Consider the following 16,913-nt stretch of genomic DNA (forward strand, 5'->3'; position numbering starts at 1 on the left):
CTTTTCCTCCTGCCCCCAATCCCTCCCAGCATCAGAGTCTTTTCCAATGAGTCAACTCTTTGCATGGGGTGGCCAAAGTACTGGAGATTCAGCTTCAGCATCATTCCTTCCAAAGAACACCCAGGGCTGATCTCCTTGAGAATGGACTGGTTGGATCTCCTTGCAGTCCAAGGGACTCTCAAGAGTCTTCAACACCACAGTTCAAAAGCATCAATTCTTCAGTGCTCAGCTTTCTTCACAGTCCAACTCTCACATCCATACATGACCACTGGAAAAACCATAGCCTTGACTAGATGGAACTTTGTTGGCAAAGTAATGTCTCTGCTTTTGAATATACTATCTAGGTTGGTCACAACTTTCCTTCCACACAGAGCCTACCTTCCAATAATATAATATCACATCACCTGAAGTGTAACAACCTTACAACAGTATAAGTCCATCCCCACCCCCATCTTTTCTGCTATCTTTGTCACACATTTTACTTTACATATGTTCGATTCCTTTAGACACAGGCTATAATTCTTGTCACTATTCAAACACCTTTCTGGGTTCATGTTCGCTGGGGTGTGAATGAAGCATCCGAACAGGTTTTTATGAAAAATGGGGACAAGAGGAAACCTTGACAATTCTTGCTGAGTAAACACAACACCAAGAGATAAATAGGATGAAAAAAGACTATTTTAAATTTTCGAGAAGGCAATCCTACCCAAAGGCTAATGGTTTGAGACTCCTCATCAGTTTTCCTACCGGACTCAAGATTTAAAATGCTGGAAAGTACAGTTAGAGCAAGAATCTATGCACTTAAAAGCCACAAGAGTTAGTCAAGGTGAGAAGAGTATTAAGTTGTGGCTTTATTATGGGTATAACTAATAATAGTTCATTCAAAAATCAGCTGATTCCAAAGAGCAGTCATACCATTATTGTTACCACATGGGGTAAACAAACAGTCGAATGTGTATCCTTTTTCACTTTTTGCTCTTATTTTCACTGTCATGTAGGCCTGCTAATTTCTCATGCTGCTGCTGCTGCTAAGTCGCCTCAGTCGTGTCCGACTCTGTGTGACCCCATAGATGGCAGCCCACCAGGCTCCCCCGTCCCTGGGATTCTCCAGGCAAGAACACTGGAGTGGGTTGCCATTTCCTTCTCCAATGCGTGAAAGTGAAGTCGCTCAGTCGTGTCCGACTCTTCGCAACCCCATGGACTGCAGCCTACCAGACCCCTTCGTCCATGGGAGTTTCCAGGCAAGAGTACTGGAGTGGGTGCCATTGGCCTTCTCCTAGACCAAACCAAATTTATATTATAATAGAAATAAAGCAAAGTTAAAAATAAAGGAAATTTTACCAAACATCATGCAATACACACAATTGTTTATTCACTAGGAAGTATTAAAATAAACTCTTTGGGCTATAAAGCATAAAATGTTACAAAAAGACTCAGAAAATACCAAGTCTTCTCTCTTATCATCCCTTACACCCACTCCTACTCTTCCATCTGCCTGGACTCCAACACCCAGAACAGAAAGAGATTGGAAACCCACCAATCCTATCGTCTTGGCAAGGTTTCAGGCTTAGGGATTCGTGTTCCTATATCTCAATGATATTGTAATATGTTACTAAGAATTTTAGGTATAAAAGAGCCATTGTAGATAGAAAGTCTTAGGGATTCTTTTTTTTTCTTTTTTTTTTTTTGCAAGATATGTGTTGGCCAAAAGGAAGTTAGATCTAAGTTTTCTCTAGAGCAGCTCATTTCTGTAAAAGATGTGTCTTTTCTAGGGTGTGGTCTCAATAAATTTCACTCTCCCTTTCTTCCTCCCTTTCCATTCTCTACTATCTCTTCCCCCTTTTTTCCCTCCCTATCACCCCCTCTTTGTCTCTATTTTCCTCCTCCTTCTCTCCTCTAAATAGATATGACTTGCCTGTGCAATGAAACATTGTTGAAACTGAGCTATCATTGGAAGTTCATTTATCTAAATTTCCACTAGATTGTGAGGTCCTTGAGATAAGTGTTTATTAAATAAGTAAATGAAATTATACCTAGTAACTATATGAGCTGACAACGAGTAATAGAAACAGTGGTCTACAAGAAATGTACCCAATTTACCCAGGAGTTGGAAACATGTAGGAAGTGTGTCCAAAAACACCAAGACCATGTGGAACTCAGCATCCACAAAAATTTTAAGAAGGAAAATGATCTTTGTGTTTATGCCCGCCTAAATTAAGCATGATTAATGAGATAAAACTACAACAAAGTTTTCTCTTAAGGCACTCTAAAGCAAAATCACACCAAATAATGTTTAATTGCCTGGGTGTTTTATTCAAACAACGTCATTAACACCACTTGAAATGCAACTTCTGGGATCATAAACTTTATGTATACCTGTCATCAAAGTCCTTGAGGAGCTACTAGTTTAAATGTGTTTCACTACTGTTGGAGAAGACTCTTGAGAGTCCCTTGGACTGCAAGGAGATCCAACCAGTCCATTCTGAAGGAGATCAGCCCTGGGTGTTCTTTGGAAGGAATGATGCTAAAGCTGAAACTCCAGTACTTTGGCCACCTCATGCAAAGAGTTGACTCATTGGAAAAGACTCTGATGCTAGGAGGGACTGGGGGCAGGAGGAGAAGGGGATGACAGAGGATGAGATGGCTGGATGGCATCACTGACTTGATGGAAGTGAGTCTGAGTGAACTCCGGGAGTTGGTGATGGACAGGGAGGACTGGCGTGCTGCGAGGCACGCATGGGGTCGCAAAGAGTCAGACATGACTGAGCGCCTAAACTGAACTGAACACAATAATTACATGATATTAAAGAAAGCAATGAGTTACTTTTCAGTTGTTGAAAGATTAAAGGCTGTTGATGTGAGATGAGGAATTTATGTATCATGATCAAAGATGCCTGGCTCTTTGAGAATATTTTATATGTAAATGTAATCTCCCTTCAACACATGTTTAAGTTATGTGGCATTCCACTTTTAATGCTATCAGAATCCTAATGGTTCTCAAAAAACACAATTGTTTCAGGACCCCAGTTCAAACTCTACATGAAATACTGATTTTTTAAAATCTGTCAGAATTGACAGCCTTCACATCCTGGAAACATAAATTAGACAATTTGGCTTGAAGATAAGGCCAGGGAGAAACGTTCCTCTCATGTTATTGATAGATGTCCCAATCTGTCTTCAGATTAAGCAGATACACTTCCAGTTTATTCATAGAGCACATTTCACACCTCCTCTGTGTCATAAGTTTAATCTTCTTACAACATATTGTATCAAAATGCATCACTGAAATTGGTTCTATTATAAACTGCTTAAAAATGACAAAATTCTAAAATTGGATTAGTACTGGGCACTATTCATACCAAAAGATGCTGATGAAAGATTTCCATTTATTGTTGCAATTACTTTGCAGGAAAATAAACTACTATCAGGTACGATTTTTCAGTGTTAATGTCACTTCCTTTTGGAAGATTTGGATCCCTCATCCATTTAAAAGTTCATTATGATTTTGCAAAATATATTTAGTCCATAATCCATTTGATATTATAATTCGATCACTTTTCAGTATTCTTAGCAGTTTTGCGACACCAATTATTCCAATACAATTCAGGACAGATGTTGGCTAAAGTGTCAAATGTTTTTTTTTCCTTTGAAAACACGAGCTATTATCATTTCAAATGTGCCCCCTAGATTCTTTCCAGAACATCCAATTCTGTGTATATTTGGTTGGCAATGCTGATCCATCATCAGTAGGAAATGCACTGAATTATTCTGCTCACTGCGACAAAGGGTCTGTAATTAGGCATTTTTGCTCTCTCAAAATCTTATCTTTGCCAATGATGTTCAGGGAGCGTAGCTTTCTCTCAGCAATGCTACCTGAACAATGCAGTAAATAAATTCATCACTGAGGTCACATTGGTACCATGCTAATAACCTGAGTTACCAAACCAAGACACTTTCTATTTTGGACACTGTTCTCACAGGTGCCATCAACAGACACCCAGTTAAACTGGCTCGGTCAAAACAGAGAACTGACAGGCTCCTGGAATAACCATTCAGTCTGGGGGCCTGAGTCCATGGCCAGCTTACGACTGAATTCACTGGCTCAACACAGAACATCAGGGCAGGCGCCTCATCCTCTAATGTCCCAGCACTGACTTTTTCTGGCTTCAGTCACAGGCAGGACTTGTTCACAGTAGGGTCCCAGCTACGGGAGGCTTACACTGACCAATTAGCCACACAGGCAGAAACAGAGTGTCTCTTTCCAAATTCCTGGGCAAGACTTTCATACGTCCATCTTTCAACCGATTACACTGCCCGTGGGATGGACAGGACACGCTTACCAGCCAGGGACAGGTGACAGTTTCAGCAGGTGGGATGAGTCCCTCTTGAACTACGAACTGAGAACAAAAGAAGGGTTGTTCCCCCAAAGGAAGCGTCTGTGTGCCCACCCAGGAGACAGAGGAGTGGAGCTGGGCCCGCTGGAACGACAGCCATGCGCTCTGTCCTCCACGGATGGCAGACAAGGAAGGCCCCACGTCCCTCAGGGACCCTCAAGATGGTACCAAAGAAAACACAGCGAAGTCCCCCAACAGCAGAAAGCACACGTGGCTCTCCGTGTGAGGATGAGGGTTCTCTTTCCCTCAGTAATTACAGCAACGACTGAGAGAGTGGCTGACTCTTCTAGGCCTGTTTCCTTGCCGTTTCATAAAATTCCCTGGACTAGGCATCGGACATAAGAGGCTTCAACAGTGATGCTCCCACTGAAATGCCCTCAGTTTAAGGTTTTCCAGACTTAATACAGTCGGGTCCACTCATTTAACCTCTTAATTGACCACTGGCATAGGCAGAATAATAATCCAAGTGGCCCAGCATAATTCTATCCTTAGAAAAATGTGTAATACAAAAACACGTGTGCATGTGTGTGTATGTTAGTGGCTCAGTTGTGTCTGACTCTTTGCGACCCCATGGACCGTAGCCCACCAGGCTCCTCTGTCCATGGAATTCTCCAGGCAAGAATACTAGAGTGGGTAGCCATTCCCTTCTTCAGGGGATCTTCCCGACCCAGGGATCGGGAACCCAGGTCTCCTGCACTGGCAGGCGGATTCTTTAACGCTGAGCCACCGGGGAAGTCCATGCAAAGTCCTGAAGGTTTCTGTGCCTCAACCATGATGGGGAAATCCCAGAGGTAATGAGCAAAAGGCATGAGAGTGAGAAATAATGAGAGAGGTGCCATCTGCTCTTTCTATGAGTGACATGGGCCACCAGCAGCCCCATGCTCTGCAAGGCTATGGCACCTCCCAGTACAGATGGAAACATCTTCTCTGGAGCTTAGAAGAGTGTGGTTGGCACTGGAAGAACTCCCTGGAATACTGAGCATCAGTTCAGTTCAGTCGCTCAGTCGTGTCTGACTCTTTGCGACCCCATGAATCGCAGCACGCCAGGCCTCCCTGTCCATCACCAACTCCCGGAGTTCACTCAGACTCACGTCCATCGAGTCAGTGATGCCATCCAGCCATCTCATCCTCTGTCGTTCCCTTCTCCTCCTGTCCGCAATCCCTCCCAGCATCAGAGTCTTTTCCAATGAGTCAACTCTTCGCATGAGGTGGCCAAAGTGCTGGAGAATATTTAATACTTCACATACTGTCTGACTCAGACCTAAATACTTGAATAAAGGATGAATACACGAGTGGATGGGTGGACAGATGGATGGATGGACAATGAGCCCATGGATAGGAAGGATGGTGGGCCTATTTAATAGCAATATAATTCTACAGAGAAAAACAACAGCTTATTCATCTTACACAGGACATATATTTGTAAGTCCCAGGAAGAGAACCTCATACTGCTTTACAGAAAGTGTTCCTACCCTTCCAACTGTGATACCAGCAGGGCCGAGGGGAGCAGTGAGGAGGCAGATGCTGGCCAGTGGTCCATGACAAGGCTCCTGGCTCATAACTTTCTACTTCCTTCAGGGTCTCCTTCAGCTGCTTTGTGACCTCGACCTATCCTTCCTTTCCACCTCATTTCGCTCCCCCTTCTCCCCAGCCTTTCACAATGTCGTGCCTTTCTCTTCCATCAGAGCAGTTTATTAATAGAAGGGAGCCTGATACATAAGGAAAGCCTGACAGAGACTTGTCAGTACTTATCAATAGCATCTCAGCATCCTTAGAATAGCTTAATTCCCTCTAATCCTTAACATGGCTACAGTCCATGGGGTCGCTGCCTAAAATGTCAAAATAACTATATGAGGTGTGGTAGTTTTGTGTGTAACCCAAAAGAAATGTAGCCTGCTTGCTACTGATTTGAGATCTAGGTTACGTCTGAGACCCATACAAGTCGAAAAACAAAAAGCCACGATGAGAAAACAGCGAAGTATTCTAAATATGCCTATTAAGCCCCCATCTCCCTTAAGTCCCTCATTGTTGTTTCTCTCCAAAAACCAAACATCAAGAGGGCTTTCGGAAATGGTTCCTGAGCACCACCCACCCTGCTTCTCTGATCTTCCTCCCCCAGCTCACTTACTCTCACCTCGTGCGTGAGTGCTAAGTTGCTTCTGCTGCTGCTAAGTCGCTTCAGTCGTGGCCGACTCTGTGCGACCCCATAGATGGCAGCCCACCAGGCTCCTCCATTCCTGGGATTCTCCAGGCAAGAATACTGCAGTGGGTTGCCATGCCCTCCTCCAGGGGATCTGGCCAACCCAGGGATCAAACACACGTCTCTTATACCTCCTGCATTGGCAGGTGGGTTCTTTACCACTAGCGCCACCTGGGAAGCCCGCCCTTGATCTCCCGAGCAGGTAAATCCCAACTTCCCCAAGTAAACTACAAATTTCCCAGATCTCTTCACTTCCTTCCCCGGATGAGCACAATCAAGGCACGGGAATCAGAGGGCAGGGAAAATCTCGGAAACGCTGTATTTAGGTATCTGTCACGTGTGATTTGTTGCAGTTGGTTTTCACCACAAAGCACCCGATTTTGTTCCGGGGAACGCCAGGACGGTCTCGGAGCTGGCTGAGCCTTGGAGGTGATGTGCGTGAATGCATCACTAGGTGGCAACAGAGCATCGCTGCCAGCCCTTCACTCTCAGAGCTCGAGGCAAAGAAACACTCCGGGAAAACGCTACCAACTCTCCCTCTATATCACAAGTCACTGGACCTTCTGTCACGTGGCAAAGCAGGCCAGGCAACAGGCCTCTACCGGTCTGTTCCAGTTGATGATTTATTGATTTTGTTGGCTGGCATTTTCACTTAATCCTTGGTTTGATTTAACTGAGCTGCGGGAGGTTTTTGTTTTGTTTTGTTTTGTTTTAATTGGTCAGTCTTGCTAGAATTCTACCCAAAGAAAAATAAACCTTGTTTATAATCGCCTATGGTGGGTCCAGTAGTTCTATGGATTCTAACAAGAAAACTAGCTCATGGGCACTGTTTAGTCCAGATGAGAAGACAGCAGTAATGCTAATGAGGAAAAGGCCAGCAGGTGGGTGGCTGACTCCCAGGTGAAGTTATTCCAGCCCGTGACCCCAGGCTGGGCCCCTAAGTCTTAGTATCTGTTTGTACAAGTCATATGTCAGAGAGAGGCTGGCTGAGAGTTGCAGCAGTTTGCTTCTGCTACCAGAGAGTCCAAGGGAGGGGGGTATCAGTGCCTCAGTTTCACATGCAAATGACAGCCACAGCTAATCCATCCAAAAAAGCTTTGCTGAGTTTCCTAAAAGGTCCAGATCCTTGGTAGCTCTTGCTAAAGATTGTGCAGCTGCCAGCTGATTTCACAATCAATCTGATTTATATCAACAGCATAACTGCAGATTAAAGAAAAGTATCATAGTACCATATGATGCTTCAACATGTCTTGAGGGAACTCTAACTTGCATTGACTTTTTTGTTTTGTTCTGTCATAGCGTGTTCTAGAAATCACATATGTCAGCTTCAAGAGAGGAAGTCACTGCACCAAACTGAGGCTTAAAGAGTTTAACTGTTACACAAGCACTAAATGGAAGGATTGGAAGTACCCTGGTCCTTTCCCCAACACTCTAATCTGACAGATTTTGGAGCAGTAGTCTTCCTTTAATAATTAATTCATACTACTAAAGGTGAACTATGGGATATTACAGTTGATTCACCGTAAAATTTACCATTAAATTTTGCAAATGAGTTTCCAACTTGGCTTACTAAGACAAGCCAAGGGAAAATTGGCCAAATTCCTTGAACCAAAATCTTTCAGGTCTACAAAATCTGCATAGGGAGGGGCTTCGTGAAGGGTTTCTGCGCTGTTGTTTAGTCACTAAACACAACACCTGCAGGAGACCTGGGTTCAATCCCTGGGTTGGGAAGATCCCCTGGAGAAGGGAATGGCTACCCACTCGTGTTCTGGCCTGGAGAATTCCATGGACTATACAGTCCATGAGGTCGTAAAGAGTCAGACACGACTGAGCGACTTTCCCTTTAGTCACTAAGTCGTGACTCTTCTGTAGCCCCGCAGGCTCCTCTGTCCATGGAATTCTCCAAGCAATAATACTGGAGTGGGCTGCCATTTCCTACTCCAGGGGATCTTCCCCACCCAGAGATCAAACCTGGCTCTTCTATGTCTCCAGCACTGCACTCCACTAGTGCCACCTGGCAAGGCCTTGAGAAGCCAGAAGAGGCAAGAAAATAGATTCACCTCCAGAGGCTCCAAAATGGGACACAGTCCTGTAACAGCTGGCTTTTAGCCTCATGAGACCCACATCAGACTTCTAATACACAGAAGTACGAGAGAAGTTGTGTTTTAAACCATTAAATTTGTAATAATTTGTTGCAGTAATAATACAAATCGCAACCCAGGTTTCCCGCATTGCAGGTGGATTCTTTACCAGCTGAGCCACAAGGGAAGCCCAAGAAAGTGGACTGGGTAGGCTATTCCTTCTCCAGGGGATCTTCGCAACCCAGGAATCAAACCGGCGTCTCCTGCATTGCAGGCAGATTCTTTACCAACTGAGCTGTCAGGGAAGCACAAATCCAATACCACTATAGTTAGCTAGTTCAGTCACTCAGTTGTGTCCGACTCTTTGCGACCCCATGAATCGCAGCATGCCAGGCCTCCCTGTCCATCACCAACTCCCGGAGTTCACTCAGACTCACGTTCATCGAGTCTGTGATGCCATCCAGCCATCTCATCCTTTGTCATCCCCTTCTCCTCCTGCCCCCAATCCCTCCCAGCATCAGAGTCTTTTCCAATGAGTCAACTCTTTGCATGAGGTGGCCGAAGTACTGGAGTTTCAGCTTCAGCATCATTCCTTCCAAAGAAATCCCAGGGCTGATCTCCTTCAGAATGGACTGGGTGGATCTCCTTGCAGTCCAAGGGACTCTCAGGAGTCTTCTCCAACACCACAGTTCAAAAGCATCAATTCTTTGGCACTCAGCCTTCTTCACAGTCCAACTCTCACATCCATACATGACCACAGGAAAAACCATAGCCTTGACTAGACAGATCTTAGTCAGCAAAGTAATGTCTCTGCTTTTGAATATGCTGTCTATGTTAGTCATAACTTTTCTTCCAAGGAGTAAGTTTTAATTTCATGGCTGCAACCACCATCTGCAGTGATTTTGGGAGCCCAAAAAAATAAAGTCTAACACTGTTTCCACTGTTTCCCCATCTATTTCCCATGAAGTGATGGGACCAGATGCCATGATCTTCGTTTTCTGAATGCTGAGCTTTAAGCCAACTTTTTCAGTCTCATCAAGAGGCTTTTTAGTTCATGTTCACTTTCTACCATAAGGGTGGTGTCATCTGCACATCTGAGGTTATTGATATTTCTCCCGGCCATCTTGATTCCAGCTTGTGTTTCTTCCAGTCCAGTGTTTCTCATGATGTATTCTGCATATAAGTTAAATAAGCAGGGTGACAATATACAGCCTTGATGTACTCCTTTTCCTGTTTGAAACCAGTCTGTTACTCTAAAAACACTTTATATCCAACTGAACAAACTAAACAACTGCATGCGTGCTCAGTCACTCAGTTGTGTCTGACTCTTTGTGACCCCATGGACTGCAGGCCACCAGGCCCCTCTGTCCAAGGAACTTTTCAGGCAAGAATACTGGACTGGGTTGCCATTTCCTCCTCCAGGGGATTTTCCCGATCCAGGGATCAAACCCTAATCTCCTGTGTCTCCTGAATTAGCAGGCAGATTCTTTACCACTGCGCCACCTGGAAAGCCCAACTAAACTACTAAATAAAGGATAAACTGGTTAACACCTAATCCCAAAGTTATAACAATTCTGAATTTGTATGTGCTTGAATAACACTGCCTTAAGATAAGCATGGCAAAAGTAGGAATTACTAGAAGGAATTAAACTTAACAAACTTCTCAATAACTGACAGATTAAGAAAGAATAGTTAAGGAACAGAAAATCTAAACATGTAATTCCAACTTTCACAGCGCAGGCAGAACCTACTGAACTTTATTCTGCTTTAGTGTTAAACAGAAGAAAACTGTAAGATTAGGCTTAAAGTAATCCGAGGAAGTATCATGATACAAAAGTAACATTTTAAGAAAAACTGGAGGACTTCCCTGGTAGTCCAGTGGCTAAGAACCTGCCTGACAGTGCAGGGGACATGGATTCGATCGCGGGTCCAGAAAGACGTCACATGCTGCAGGGCTTTGCAACTAGTGAACCCATGTGCTCTATAGACCATGCTCTGCAGCAAGAGAAACCACTGCAATGAGAAGCCCCCACATCACGACTGGAAAACAGCTCTCGCTCACCACAACTAGAGAAAGCCTGCACCCAGTTATGAAGTCGAAATATAAAATCCCATTTTTCCTTTTCTACAGTTTATAGATAATGCTATCATAAAACTTCTGAAATATTCACGCTATTACAGGAAATATCAATGTCGAAAGATCATGTGATGTCAGAAGCTAGAACAACTGAAAAATCGTGAGTTCAGCTCCAAGTAATGGGTCGCAGTGGCTGTGATGAATGTCAGCTCCTCTTGGCGGCCAGGTCTCAGGTTACCTCCTCGCTAGATCTAAAAGCAGTACAGGGAACACTGAGGAATGCCGGCAGGTTCTCACACAGGTGTGTTTCACACTTACAGAGAAGCGAAAACAATGTTCGGGAGACAACAAAACCTTGGCCTTGCCTAGAGTTGGCTAGAAACCACTGGGAATGAATCCAATTGAAAATGCCCGGTGAGTGACCGCTGAAAGTTGATGGGCCTGGTTCTGCAGCATGGCCAGGTTGAGTTAAATGCATTCCCCACACAAGCGGAGTCATTATTTCAAATTCAAGCATCCACTTGGAAGTCATTTTCTTAGCTCTGGCTGATTGCTTGGCTACATGAAAGGGACAAATTACCCCAAGGGGGTGAGCCACCTCAAATTAATTTCTACCTTCAGACCTCTTCCTATCAGAATTAACTCGAATGACACAGGGTGCCCTGTAGCTCAGGCAGGCCCAGTACACTGGGGAGAGCTGTTTCTGTGAAATTACAAACAGGGGACACAGAGGCAGCTAGGTCACCCAGAGAAAGCTTGCCCTGCCCCCTCCCCTAACCCGACCTGAAGTTCTCTGAGTGAGTGAGTGCAAGTCACTCAGTCGTGTCCAACTCTTTGCAACCCCATGGACTATGCAGTCCTTGGAATTCTCCAGGCCAGAATACTGGAGTGGGTAGCCTTTCCCTTCTCCAGAGGATCTTCCAAACCCAGGGATTGAACCCAGGCCTCCCACATTGCAGACGGATTCTTTACCAGCTGAGCCACCAGGGAAGCCCAAAGCTCTTTGAACCAAGCTGATAACCCATTCACACAACAAGAGCAAGATGTGCAAGAGTTGAACAGGACACTGGAAACACAGACTGGGTTGTAACTTATCCTTCCTTGGTTGCAAAACAATAATGAAAAGACACAGTTCATATTAATAGCAGCTTCACCTTCCAGTCCCTGTTAGACAGGTAAGTCAGCACACCTAGAGCTGACACCCCACATTTATATGGCCTAATCTGAAAATCTTGGAGGTCCCTGCTGATTATGTGACAGACCTGTCCCCATTCTGTCTACACAGACATTAGCTGCAGGATACGGGGAAGTCCCTAAAGTTTGGAACGTTGAGAGATGAAGGGTGATGGGGAATAAATAGCAGGGGGCTGCCAAGTCGAGGTAGCAGCTCTGCAAGCCTCTGAACCAAGAGGAACCTTGATTGAGTAAGGAGCAATCAGCAGCACAGTGCCCCTTGGTCAGAGGGCACAATACAGTGGCGAAATTGGCAACACTGGCAAGACTCGAGGCTGAAAAAGGAAGCAGAAGTTGTGTCTTATTTGAAGGCAATGGTTCTCGCATTCATTTAGTGACAGCAGAACCACCTGGAGGGCTTGTTAAACCGGAGGAGCGTACCCATTCCCAGAGTTCCTGGTTTCATGCATCTGGGGTGGGCCATGAGAACTGCATTTCCAACAAGGTGATACCCGATGCTGCAGGTCCCGCAAGCCATGCTTTGAAAAATCACTGCTCCGAGACGTTGCTACATTATCCTGAATGCCTTGGACATGAACAGATCCAGAAGGCTTCTGGCGGTGTGTCATAGCCAACTTGACCAGGGCATGGTGCCTGCCGAGGGCAAGGGCATGGCTGGGAGTCAGGAGGGCACGCGGGGCCTTGGGGGGAGTGAAGGTGTTTTGGTACGTTTGTGGCAGAAAAGAAGAGACAAACCTGTGCAGTGGTTCAGGTGGGTGGCTGAGCAACTGTTAAAGTATGGATGCAGGGGACTCCCTGGTGGTCCAGTGATTAAGACCCCACACACCCAATGCAGGGGTCCCACGTTCAATCCCAGGTCAGGAAATTAGATTCCACTTGCCCCAATGAAAGATTCCGCATCCCGCAAGGAAGACTGAAGATCCCACGTGTTGCAATAAGACCCAGTGCAGCCAAATAAATAAAAATAAATATACAAAGAGAAAAAAAAGTTCGGATGTGGTTGGAGGTGATACACTTGTAGTGACAAAATTTTACCAGTTGTCTGACTTCCCAGCATGCACAGGAACTGCAGGTGTAACAAGAAAAGTACGATAGTTTAATATCAAATAAAAAGAAAAGGGGGAAGAAAGAGGGAAAGTGTTGAACAGTGGTATGATTTTGTAATTTTTTAAATTTATTTTTAGCTGTGCTGGGTCTCTGCTGCTGTGCTCGGGCTTTCTCTAGTTGTGGCGAATGGGGGCTACTCTTCATTGCAGTGTATGAGCTTATTGCAGTGGGCTTCCCTCGTCACTCAGCTGGTAAAGAATCTGCCTGCAATGCAGGAGACCTGGGTTCGATCCCTGGGTTGGGAAGATCCCCTGGAGAAGGGAAAAGCTACCCAACTCCAGTATTCTGGCCTGGAGAATTCCATGGACTGTATAGCCCCTGGGGTTGCAAAGAGTCGGATATGACTGAGCGACTCTCTTACTGCGGAGTACAGGCTCTAGATGCCCGGGCTTCAGCAGTTGCAGCAGGCAGGCTCAGTAACCGTGACTTGCTGGCTCTAGGGCACATGGGCTTCAGCAGTTGCAGTGCTCAGACTTAGTTGCCTCACAGCATGTGAAATCTTCCCAGACCAGGGGTTGAACCCCTGCGTTGGCAAGGCAAGATTCTGATCTACTATACCACCAGGGAAGTCCATGATACTGTAATTTATAGGAAATACAGATGTGGTCATTCAGATGAGCCAGCTATATTTCTTATTTGTGTTTGGTCTTTATTTATGGTTCCTGGCCCATAGCTCCCCACACCCTTGGAATTTTCTGAGTGAAAAGACAACAGTAGTGTCTTTTATTACAATGTTTGGTCTCTAGTTACCAACTCCTAAAAAGCTTCAGAGCCAAAAAGGTGGACTGGGTATATTGATATTCCTGATAAGTCCTTTCCACCACAATTGGGCTTAGGTTAATGAGATGACTTTTGTTTAGTCTCTATCTTTTTTAATTGTTGATTTACAATGTACAGATAACTTCTGATGTGCAACAAAGTGACTCAGTTATACATATATACATAATACATATATATACGTTCTTTTCTATTTCTTTTCCATTACAGTTCCAGGAGACTGGGAGGTGTTCCCTATACAGTAGGACTTCATTGTTTATCCATTCTACATGTAACAGTTTGCATCTCCCAACCCTAAACTCCAAGTCTGTCCCTCTCCCTGCCCCTCCCCTGGGAGACACAAGTCTGTTCTCTGTCTGCAAGTCTGTTCTGTAGACAGGTTTATTCTGCCACATTTTAGAGTCCACATGTAAGTGGTATCATCTGGTATTTGTCTCTCTGCTTCTGACTTACTTCTCTTAGTATGATCATCTCTAGTTGCCTCTATGTTGCTGCAAACGGCATTAGTTCATTCTTTTACAGCTGAGTAATATTCCACTGTATATATGTACCACGTCTTCTTTAGTCATTCATCTGTTGATGGACATTTAGGTTTTTCTACGTCTTAGCTATTATGAATACTACTGCTATGAACATAGGGGGCGCACGTATCTTTGCAAAGTGACTTCTGGAAAGCAGCAAGAGAACCAACCATGAATAGAAGGGTGAAACCTTCAGACACACCCCCTGGTTTCTGGGGAGGTGAGAGGGGATGAAGGTTGAATCAATCACCAATGGTCAATGACCTAATCAACTGTGCCTATGAAACCAAGCCTTTGTAAAAACCCAAAAGGAGGGGGTTTGGAGAGCTTCCAGGGTGGTGAATCGGAATGCTTCCATATAACACTGCACTGGGTCCAAACTCCATGAAAGTTTATGTCTACATACCTTGGTCACCCACAAATGAGTAAATAGCATTTTAAAAGATGGACAGGACATCAATAAACTGAAGGAGTCAACCAACAACATGGGAGGGGTGACAACCATGGTAAGGGATCTAATTGGCAGACAAGATGAGAACATACACACCCCAAGATAGTTGAGTAAAGCTGGCTGCAGCAGCCATGTGAGTTACCTGTGGTGAGGAATACCCAAGACGCTCAGGGTCATATGGTTTCTTTGTGAGCTGACTGCTACACTCTAGACGAGGGGTGCCCAACCTCTGGGCCATGGACCAGTACCTCCTGTCCAATCGGTGGTGGCATGAGGTTTGAAATAAAGTGCACAATAAATGTAATATACTTGAATCATCCTGAAACCATCTCCCCAACCCCTGGGGGGAAAAAAAAATTGTCTTCCACGAAATTTGTCCCTGGTGCCAGAAAGGTTGGGGACCACTACTCTAAACCAATAATAAGTAAATAGCCCTCACCTCATCATAACTTGCTTATCCACAGTGTCTAAATAAATGAAAGAAATTACAAGATATCCACCACACATGACCTATTTCAAATTGCAAATGGGTCAAGGGATACTCACCATTACCTTCAAACCATATCAAGGAGTGCTAGGCAACAGCTGTTATCCACCTCATTGAAGAGAACGTTCTATGAGAAGCGGGCCAAGCGTGGAACCTTTGGGAGGCCAGCCGAATATAGCACAAATGTCTATATTTGTGATCCAAGAGGGATCCAGGGATCCAAGAGCTGACTTGCAGCTGTTCAGCTTTCAAAGACATGAATCCTCTTGGATATTTCTGGACCAGAATTAGCACCCATGTTCTGTAAGCTAGCTCCCTTATGCCGTTCGGCTGACATTCTTCCTGCCCTTTCTGAGAAAGTAGCTGACCTGAGAGGGTAAGGTAAAAAGTTCCAAAGAGTTTCATGCTCTCCTATTTCCCTAAATAGTTGTGGTCTCTCTTTAGACCTCTAAAGAGCTACACAGCAACAGTGGATCACAGATGACCCTAACAAAGGAAATTACTGGACAAGGGTAAGCCTGCCCCTTTAACCAGAATCCAAAGTCCAGTGGGTGACTGTAAGAAACGCCGCGGGAAGAAAGAGCCACCTCTATGGACCGTTGATGGAGGCCTTTATTGAGCGGTCGCTCTCGGGCAGAACTCCCGGGGGACGGGTGAGCAAGGAAGCGAAGGGAGTCTGCGAATCAAAGGGAGTCTGCGAGGTATGAGGGGTGGGGAAGGGTTTTATAGCCAGGGCCGGGCTCCCATATAAGGAAGAAAGTGTGGGCTACAGCAGTGATTGGTGTCCAAGGGCTCCGTGTCGGCACCTGATTGGACAGCTTTGGTTGTCGGCCCGCCTCCGGGACTTTTCTGCGGCACTCTGCAGGAACATGTCCCGACATGCCCGGGCATGCCCAGGCATGCCTCAACACACCCAACCTTGCCCAACCTTTCAGTGACCTTAGCATTTAATTTTTTTCAACACCAAAAGCACTTTGTATTGGGGGTTTCCCAGGTGTCACTAGTGGTAAAGAACCTGCCTGCCAATGTGGGAGATGTAAGAGAAGTGCGTTTGATCCCTGGGTCAGGAAGATCCCCTGGAGGAGGGCATGGCAACCCACTCTAGTACTCTTGCCTGGAGAACCCAATGGACAAGGTTCCTGATGGGCTACAGTCCATAGGGTCGCCATGAGTCAGACACAGCTAAAGCGACTGAGCACATGGCCAGTGTCAGGTGAAGGGACTCAGCCATACACAAAAACCATTTCTGAATCAAGAACTGTCCTCGGACTAGAGTGATGAAAAAGCATGGTGGAAAGAGGGCTGAAGCAGGGCTGGAGGACTTGGTTTCTTATCATTGTCCTTAACCCTGGGCAAGTCAACTGAACTCTAAGCCTTCATTCTCGCTGTCTTTAGAAACAGGAACAGGGTGTTCACTGGCTCCTCTGGCTTCACTCTGCACCCTGCTCCAGCTTGCTTTCCTGAGAGGCTGACCTGTAGGAATGACAACAAAGTGTCTTTCACCCTCTAGATTCTGGCTGGGAATCTGCCAAAGGGTGCTCCTGGTGATCTCAATGGAGCAGCAGTGAGCGGCGATGTGAAGCAAGATCTTAATTCCCTGTCCAGGAATTGAACCTGGGGAGCC

The sequence above is a fragment of the Capricornis sumatraensis genome, chromosome 12 (assembly GCF_032405125.1).
Source record: "Capricornis sumatraensis isolate serow.1 chromosome 12, serow.2, whole genome shotgun sequence".
NCBI lineage: Eukaryota > Metazoa > Chordata > Mammalia > Artiodactyla > Bovidae > Capricornis > Capricornis sumatraensis.